The sequence below is a fragment of the Paramisgurnus dabryanus genome, unplaced genomic scaffold (assembly GCF_030506205.2).
Source record: "Paramisgurnus dabryanus unplaced genomic scaffold, PD_genome_1.1 h2tg000131l_1_39826__unordered_in_group10, whole genome shotgun sequence".
Classification (NCBI taxonomy): domain Eukaryota; kingdom Metazoa; phylum Chordata; class Actinopteri; order Cypriniformes; family Cobitidae; genus Paramisgurnus; species Paramisgurnus dabryanus.
Window position 1 is genome coordinate 30001 of NW_027394068.1, and position 9826 is coordinate 39826.

Genomic DNA, 9826 nt, shown 5'->3' on the forward strand with positions numbered 1-9826 from the left:
TCGCGGTCGGCGGCCCTGGCCCGCCGCAGACGGGTCGCCACTCCGTCTGTCTGTAGGGTCTTGGACCCTGGAAGCCGCCCCACTCGACTTCCATCGCGGTCGGCGGCCCTGGCCCGCCGCAGACGGGTCGCCACTCCGTCTGTCTGTAGGGTCTTGGACCCCGGAAGCCGCCTCACTCGACTTCCATCGCGGTCGGCGGCCCTGTCCCGCCGCAGACGGTGTGCCACTCCGTCTGTCACACAGATACATAAGGGTGTCTCGGAACCCCGGACGCCGACCGAGACGAAACGCGTGGGGTCGGTGCGCCCGAGAGGGTAGGGTGCCCCGGGGCCGGCCGCTCGCCCGACCGGCTTCCGGGACTCCTTGACCGCTCGGGAGACCTATCCACGCGCCCGCCCGACCGGCGGCCGGGGGCCCTCGACCGCCACACGCGTACCGACGACCGGGGGGTTTCCGTTTTACGGCCGACGCCGAGATCCTTCGACGGTTCCAACATGGGTTGTTACGCTTTTGTGTTCGCCCGTGTCTGAGCATATATGGTCGGGTCGAACCTTTGAGGCCGTAGCCTGGAGATCCAGGGCGGATCTTATCTCACAACACGTGTGTCTTTGAGGCCGTAGCCTAGATCCAGAGACTTTAGGATCTTTTTAGCAGTTTTAAGGCCGTAGCCTTGATCCAGGGCGGATCTTTTGAGCAGCTTTAAGGCCGTAGCCTTGATCCAGGGCGGATCTTTTCACAGGTTTTAAGCCGAAGCGCCTTGATCCAGGGACTTTTGGATCTTTTTTTGCCGTTTTTAGGCCGTAGCCTTGATCCAGGGCGGATCGTTTTGCGGCCGTAGCCGAGTTCCATCACCCAAGGTAGCTTTAGTTTTTAGGCATTAGCCTTGATGATCCAGGGCGGATCGTTTTGCGGCCGTAGCCGAGTTCCATCACCCAAGGTAGCTTTAGTTTTTAGGCATTAGCCTTGATATGATCCAGGCCGGATCTTTCCGCCTAGGCGGCATGCGGATATGGGTTACCCGTCTTTCGACACTCGCCCGGGGCGCTGCCTCACATCAGACGCCCTTCGTCCGTTCCAACCGTTCCAGTTCTTTTAACGGTTTTTCGTTCATCGCACACCGACGCGCACAGACCTTTCTTGGGATCTGCCGCAGGGAGGGAGGACGCTGGAGGTCCACTTTCGAAGCAACCCATCCCTATATACCCGATGGCACCTGTTCAAACGACCGCCCCTTGAGAGAAGGGGCCCTTCCCGTGGCTCGTCCGGGAGGAGGCGCCCGCGTCGGAAGGCGCCGTAAGGTCGGAGACCCTGGAAGTGCACGAGTCACCCGCTTTTACCTCCAGGCCCTCTGTCGTACTTCTCGTGTCCGCTCACGAGACCTCGTTTCGGCTTTATGGAAGTGCACGAGTCACCCGCTTTTGCCTTTTCTGGAAGTGCACGAGTCACCCGCTTTTGCTTCCAGGCCCTCTGTCGTACTTCTCGTGTCCGCTCACGAGACCTCTCTTCGGCCTGGGGGTGCGCCACGTACACCCCCGCGTCCGCATTCGAGTCACCTCTTCGGGCTCATGAGGTAGGGTCGGTGACCCTGGAAGTCAGAGACTTCCAGGCCTTCTGTCGTACACCCTCGCGTCCGCTCACGAGACCTCTCTTCGGCCTGGGGGTGCGCCACGTACACCCTCCCGCGTCCGCTTTCGAGTCACCCATCTGGGCTACGGAGGTAGGGACGTGTGCCCTGGAAGAACCAGACTTCCAGGAGGGAGGGCCGCCCTGTCAGGCCCGCTTTCGAGTCACCCATCTGGGCTACGGAGGTAGGGACGGGTGCCCTGGAGGAACCAGACTTCCAGGAGGGAGGGCCGCCCTGTCAGGCCCGCTTTCGAGTCACCCATCTGGGCTACGGAGGTAGGGACGGGTGCCCTGGAGGAACCAGACTTCCAGGAGGGAGGGCCGCCCTGTCAGGCCCGCTTTCGAGTCACCCATCTGGGCTACGGAGGTAGGGACGTGTGCCCCGGAGGAACCGGACTTCCAGGAGGGAGGGCCGCCCTGTCAGGCCCGCCTCGGAGTCACCTCTCTGGGCTAAGGAGGCAGGGACGTGTGCCCTGGAGGAACCAGACTTCCAGGAGGGAGGGCCGCCCTGTCAGGCCCGCTTTCGAGTCACCCATCTGGGCTACGGAGGTGGGGACGGGTGCCCTGGAGGAACCAGACTTCCAGGAGGGAGGGCCGCCCTGTCAGGCCCGCCTCGGAGTCACCTCTCTGGGCTAAGGAGGCAGGGACGTGTGCCCTGGAGGAACCAGACTTCCAGGAGGGAGGGCCGCCCTGTCAGGCCCGCTTTCGAGTCACCCATCTGGGCTACGGAGGTGGGGACGGGTGCCCTGGAGGAACCAGACTTCCAGGAGGGAGGGCCGCCCTGTCAGGCCCGCCTCGGAGTCACCTCTCTGGGCTAAGGAGGCAGGGACGTGTGCCCTGGAGGAACCAGACTTCCAGGAGGGAGGGCCGCCCTGTCAGGCCCGCCTCGGAGTCACCTCTCTGGGCTAAGGAGGCAGGGACGTGTGCCCTGGAGGAACCAGACTTCCAGGAGGGAGGGCCGCCCTGTCAGGCCCGCTTTCGAGTCACCCATCTGGGCTACGGAGGTAGGGACGTGTGCCCTGGATGAACCGGACTTCCAGGAGGGAGGGCCGCCCTGTCAGGCCCGCTTTCGAGTCACCCATCCGGGCTACGGAGGTAGGGACGTGTGCCCTGGAGGAACCAGACTTCCAGGAGGGAGGGCCGCCCTGTCAGGCCCGCCTCGGAGTCACCTCTCTGGGCTAAGGAGGCAGGGACGTGTGCCCTGGAGGAACCAGACTTCCAGGAGGGAGGGCCGCCCTGTCAGGCCCGCCTCGGAGTCACCTCTCTGGGCTAAGGAGGCAGGGACGTGTGCCCTGGATGAACCGGACTTCCAGGAGGGAGGGCCGCCCTGTCAGGCCCGCTTTCGAGTCACCCATCTGGGCTACGGAGGTAGGGACGTGTGCCCTGGAGGAACCAGACTTCCAGGAGGGAGGGCCGCCCTGTCAGGCCCGCCTCGGAGTCACCTCTCTGGGCTAAGGAGGCAGGGACGTGTGCCCTGGATGAACCGGACTTCCAGGAGGGAGGGCCGCCCTGTCAGGCCCGCTTTCGAGTCACCCATCTGGGCTACGGAGGTAGGGACGTGTGCCCTGGAGGAACCAGACTTCCAGGAGGGAGGGCCGCCCTGTCAGGCCCGCCTCGGAGTCACCTCTCTGGGCTAAGGAGGCAGGGACGTGTGCCCTGGAGGAACCGGACTTCCAGGAGGGAGGGCCGCCCTGTCAGGCCCGCTTTCGAGTCACCCATCTGGGCTACGGAGGTAGGGACGTGTGCCCCGGAGGAACCAGACTTCCAGGAGGGAGGGCCGCCCTGTCAGGCCCGCCTCGGAGTCACCTCTCTGGGCTAAGGAGGCAGGGACGTGTGCCCTGGAGGAACCGGACTTCCAGGAGGGAGGGCCGCCCTGTCAGGCCCGCTTTCGAGTCACCCATCTGGGCTACGGAGGTAGGGACGGGTGCCCCGGAGGAACCAGACTTCCAGGAGGGAGGGCCGCCCTGTCAGGCCCGCCTCGGAGTCACCTCTCTGGGCTAAGGAGGCAGGGACGTGTGCCCTGGAGGAACCGGACTTCCAGGAGGGAGGGCCGCCCTGTCAGGCCCGCTATCGAGTCACCCATCTGGGCTACGGAGGTGGGGACGTGTGCCCTGGAGGAACCAGACTTCCAGGAGGGAGGGCCGCCCTGTCAGGCCCGCCTCGGAGTCACCTCTCTGGGCTACGGAGGTAGGGACGTGTGCCCTGGAGGAACCGGACTTCCAGGAGGGAGGGCCGCCCTGTCAGGCCCGCCTCGGAGGCCTCCCCTCGGGCAGGGGAGGCAGGGTCGGGGACCCTGGAGGAACCGGACTTCCAGGAGGGAGGGCCGCCCTGTCAGGCCCGCCTCGGAGGCCTCCCCTCGGGCAGGGGAGGCAGGGTCGGGGACCCTGGAGGTGCCGGACCTCCAGGGGGACGGAGGCCGAACCCGTGGCCGGGGAGGGTGAGCCTTGCCGGGCTAGGCTCGCGCGGGTTCGAAGGCCTGGTTCGAGAGGACCCCTTCCCCTATATACCCGATGGCACCTGTTCACACTACTGCCCTTTCGAGAGGGGACCCCGACCGGTCCGCGGCCGGGACGGCGCACCTCGGTCGGCCTCGGCGAGTGGGTCGGGGTGCCTGGAGGTGCGCGAGCGGCCCGCCTGGAAGTGCGCGAGCCACCCGACTCTGGCGGCCGGCGCCCCCGGGCCCGTGCCCGCGGCCGACTCGTCTGACCCGGCATCGTCAAGGTCACCAATACCACGGAGCGTCTACGACGCCCCGTTTCCGAGATATCGGCCAATGAACTGCCGGGCGCCGTATCTCGGCCGGGGAAGGTCCTACGGACTCGGGGCCGGGCTCGTCGGAAAGGTCTCGCCCGGGGCTTTCCGACGAGACCGGCCGCGGGTCCGTGCGACCCCGGGGGCCCGAGATACTTCCGGTCGAAAATTCGAATTTCGTTACCGCGCTGCTCCGGCGCCCCGGGTCCGGGGCCTTCGCCCTTCGGGTGGGTGGCTCCTCCGCGGGGGGCCTTTCGAACGAGCCCACCCGCGCGTCGCTAGCCCTTTCCGGGGCCGAGATACGGCCTACCCCCGCGGGATTTTCCCACGGCCGTTTCTCGGGCGCCTCGGGTCCGGGGCCTTCGCCCTTCGGGTCGGTCGCTATGCCGGAGGGGAGCTTTCGAACGAGCCCTCCCTCGAGTCTCTGGCCCTTTCCCGGGCCGAGATACGGGCGGGTGGTCGCGGAATTTTCGCTCGTCCGGGGCTCCGGCGCCCCTAGCGTCCGCCTCGGAGGTCGCCCGGACGCGCGGCCGGTCTCGTTCGAAAGGTCCGTCCCGGGGCTTTCCGACGAGCCCGGCCTCGGGTCCGTGCGACCCCGCCCGCCGGAGATACGTCCGGTCGAAGCTCGCGGAAATTCCCGCGGCCGTATCTCGGGCGCCTCGGGTCCGGGGCCTTCGCCCTTTGGGTCGGTCGCTCCGCCGGAGGGGGCCTTTCGAACGAGCCTACCCGCGAGCCTCTAGCCCCTTCCCCGGCCGAGATACGGCGGTCTGTGCCCGGATTTTCCCACGGCCGTTTCTCGGGCGCCTCGGGTCCGGGGCCTTCGCCCTTCGGGTCGGTCGCTATGCCGGAGGGGAGCTTTCGAACGAGCCTACCCGCGAGCCTCTAGCCCTTTCCCCGGCCGAGATACGGCGGTCTGTGCCCGGATTTTCCCACGGCCGTTTCTCGGGCGCCTCGGGTCCGGGGCCTTCGCCCTTCGGGTCGGTCGCTATGCCGGAGGGGGGCTTTCGAACGAGCCTACCCGCGAGCCTCTAGCCCTTTCCCCGGCCGAGATACGGCGGTCCCTCCCCGGATTTTCCCACGGCCGTTTCTCGGGCGCCTCGGGTCCGGGGCCTTCGCCCTTCGGGTCGGTCGCTATGCCGGAGGGGAGCTTTCGAACGAGCCTACCCGCGAGCCTCTAGCCCTTTCCCCGGCCGAGATACGGCGGTCTGTGCCCGGATTTTCCCACGGCCGTTTCTCGGGCGCCTCGGGTCCGGGGCCTTCGCCCTTCGGGTCGGTCGCTATGCCGGAGGGGGGCTTTCGAACGAGCCTACCCGCGAGCCTCTAGCCCTTTCCCCGGCCGAGATACGGCGGTCCCTCCCCGGATTTTCCCACGGCCGTTTCTCGGGCGCCTCGGGTCCGGGGCCTTCGCCCTTCGGGTCGGTCGCTATGCCGGAGGGGAGCTTTCGAACGAGCCTACCCGCGAGCCTCTAGCCCTTTCCCCGGCCGAGATACGGCGGTCTGTGCCCGGATTTTCCCACGGCCGTTTCTCGGGCGCCTCGGGTCCGGGGCCTTCGCCCTTCGGGTCGGTCGCTATGCCGGAGGGGGGCTTTCGAACGAGCCTACCCGCGAGCCTCTAGCCCTTTCCCCGGCCGAGATACGGCGGTCCCTCCCCGGATTTTCCCACGGCCGCAGCACGGGCGCCTTTGCTCGGATCGACTCGCCCTTTGGGTCGGTCGCTCCACGCGAGGGGACCTTTCGAACGAGCCTACCCGCGAGCCTCTAGCCCTTTCCCCGGCCGAGATACGGCGGTCCCTCCCCGGATTTTCCCACGGCCGCAGCTCGGGCGCCCTTGCTCGGATCGACTCGCCCTTCGGGTCGGTTGCTCTACCGGAGCGGCCCTATCCAACGAGCCAACCCGCTTCTCTCTAACCCTAAGCCCGGCCGAGATACGGCGGTCCCTCCGCGGATTTTCCCACGGCCGCAGCTCGGGCGCCTTTGCTCGGATCGACTCGCCCTTTGGGTCGGTTGCTCTACCGGAGCGGCCCTATCCAACGAGCCAACCCTCGTCTCTCTAACCCTAAGCCCGGCCGAGATACGGCGGTCCCTCCGCGGATTTTCCCACGGCCGCAGCTCGGGCGCCTTTGCTCGGATGAACTCGCCCTTTGGGTCGGTTGCTCTACCCGAGCGGACCTTTCCAACGAGCCAACCCTCGTCTCTCTAACCCCAAGCCCGGCCGAGATACGGGGTACCACCGCCTGACCTTTAAACGGCCGTAACTCGGGCGCCTTTGCTCGGATCGACTCGCCCTTTGGGTCGGTTGCTCTACCGGAGCGGCCCTATCCAACGAGCCAACCCTCGTCTCTCTAACCCTAAGCCCGGCCGAGATACGGGGTACCACCGCCTGACCTTTAAACGGCCGTAACTCGGGCGCCTTTGCTCGGATCGACTCGCCCTTTGGGTCGGTTGCTCCACCCGAGGGGACCTTTCCAACGAGCCAACCCTCGTCTCTCTAACCCTAAGCCCGGCCGAGATACGGGGTACCACCGCCTGACCTTTAAACGGCCGTAACTCGGGCGCATTTGCTCGGATCGACTCGCCCTTTGGGTCGGTTGCTCCACCCGAGGGGACCTTTCCAACGAGCCAACCCTCGTCTCTCTAACCCTAAGCCCGGCCGAGATACGGGGTACCACCGCCTGACCTTTAAACGGCCGTAACTCGGGCGCATTTGCTCGGATCGACTCGCCCTTTGGGTCGGTTGCTCTACCCGAGGGGACCTTTCGAACGAGCCTACCCGCTTCTCCCTAACCCCAAGCCCGGCCGAGATACGGCGGTCCCTCCGCGGATTTTCCCACGGCCGCAGCTCGGACGCCCTTGCTCGGATCGACTCGCCCTTTGGGTCGGTTGCTCTACCGGAGCGGCCCTTTCCAACGAGCCAACCCTCGTCTCTCTAACCCTAAGCCCGGCCGAGATACGGGGCACCACCGCCTGACCTTTAAACGCCCGTAGCTCCGGCGCACAAAGTCCCAGGACTTCGCCCTTTGGGTCGGTTGCTCCACCGGAGGGGACCTTTCCAACGAGCCAACCCTCGTCTCTCTAACCCTAAGCCCGGCCGAGATACGGGGTACCACCGCCTGACCTTTAAACGGCCGTAACTCGGGCGCCTTTGCTCGGATCGACTCGCCCTTTGGGTCGGTTGCTCCACCCGAGGGGACCTTTCGAACGAGCCTACCCGCTTCTCCCTAACCCCAAGCCCGGCCGAGATACGGCGGTCCCTCCGCGGATTTTCCCACGGCCGCAGCTCGGACGCCCTTGCTCGGATCGACTCGCCCTTTGGGTCGGTTGCTCTACCGGAGCGGCCCTTTCCAACGAGCCAACCCTCGTCTCTCTAACCCTAAGCCCGGCCGAGATACGGGGCACCACCGCCTGACCTTTAAACGCCCGTAGCTCCGGCGCACAAAGTCCCAGGACTTCGCCCTTTGGGTCGGTTGCTCCACCGGAGGGGACCTTTCCAACGAGCCAACCCGCGTCTCTCTAACCCCAAGCCCGGCCGAGATACGGGGCACCACCGCCTGACCTTTAAACGCCCGTAGCTCGGGCGCCTTGGGTCGGATCGACTCGTCCCTTGGGTCGGTTGCTCTACCGGAGCGGACCTATCCAACGAGCCAACCCGCGCCTCTCTAACCCTAAGCCCGGCCGAGATACGGAGTACCACCCCTTGATATTCCCACGGCCGTAGCTCCGGAGCCCTTTGCCGCAGCCCTTCGGGACACCCACCCTCGGACGCCCCGCGGAGGGACCTTTCCAACGAGCCAACCCTCGCCTCTCTAACCCTTTCCCCGGCCGAGATACGGGGTACCACCCCTTGATATTCCCACGGCCGTAGCTCCGGAGCCCTTCGCCGCAGCCCTTCGGGACACCCACCATCGGACGCCCCGCGGAGGGACCTTTCCAACGAGCCAACCCTCGCCTCTCTAACCCTTTCCCCGGCCGAGATACGACCCCGAGAACCGTGGCACCTCTACCCGACCACAGTGCACCCGAGGCCGGCCTCGGACCCCCGAGGACGGTGGCACCTCTACCCGACCACAGTGCACCCGAGGCCGGCCCCGGACCCCCGAGGACGGTGGCCCCTCTACCCGACCACCGTGCACCCGAGGCCGGCCTCGGAACCAGCCACGGACACCCTGGAGCCCGTACCCGGCGCACCGTTCGGTCCCGGGCACCCACTCTTAAGCACTCTCCCCCGGCCTAAGCCCCATACTCCCGGCCCCTCTGGAGAACCAAACCGTTGGTCAACCCGAAACGATCTCCAGCAGTTGGTCAACCCGAAAATACCTCCAGCAGTTGGTCAACCCGAAAGTTTCTCCAGCAGTTGGTCAACCCCATCGACTTAGGTTTTGGAGCCTTAAAATCTCCAGCAGTTGGTCAACCCCATCGACTTAGGTTTTGGAGCTTTAAAATTTCCAGCAGTTGGTCAACCCCATCGACTTAGGTTTTGGAGCCTTAAAATCTCCAGCAGTTGGTCAACCCCATCGACTTAGGTTTTGGAGCTTTAAAATTTCCAACAGTTGGTCAACCCCATCGACTTAGGTTTTGGAGCCTTATAATTTCCAGCAGTTGGTCAACCCCATCGACTTAGGTTTTGGAGCCTTAAAATTTCCAACAGTTGGTCAACCCCATCGACTTAGGTTTTGGAGCCTTATAATTTCCAGCAGTTGGTCAACCCCATCGACTTAGGTTTTGGAGCCTTAAAATTTCCAACAGTTGGTCAACCCCATCGACTTAGGTTTTGGAGCTTTAAAATTTCCAACAGTTGGTCAACCCCATCGACTTAGGTTTTGGAGCCTTATAATTTCCAGCAGTTGGTCAACCACCATCGACTTAGGTTCTGGAGCGTTCGCACCTCCAGCAGTTGGTCAACCGCCATCGACTTAGGTTCTGGAGCCTTACGATCTCCATCAGTTGGTCAACCGCCATCGACTTAGGTTCTGGAGCCTTACGTTCTCCAGCAGTTGGTCAACCGCCATCGACTTAGGTTTTGGGGAGCGCGACGTCCCGACCAACCGTTGGTCAACCCCGCCGGCTCCCGGGTCGAACCCAGTTGGCCGCCGGCCGCCCGGCGCGCCCCTTCCTGGGCCGACAAAAACTTGGATCGAGGGCTGACTTTCAATGGATCGCAGCGAGTGAGCTGCTCTGCCACGCACGAAACCCTGACCCAGAATCAGGTCGTCTACGAGTCATTTAGCACCAGGTCACCCACAAACTTGCGGTGCGTGTCGGGAGAGGGGCGGCACTCGTTCGAGCCGCGCCCCGGCCCCGTCGCGAACGGCTCTCCTCGCCGGGCCCTCGCGGGCCGGCTATCCCAGGCCAATCGGGTTCCCGCGGCGCTGCGGTATCGTTACGTTTAGGGGGGATTCTGACTTAGAGGCGTTCAGTCATAATCCCACAGATGGTAGCTTCGCACCAGTGGCTC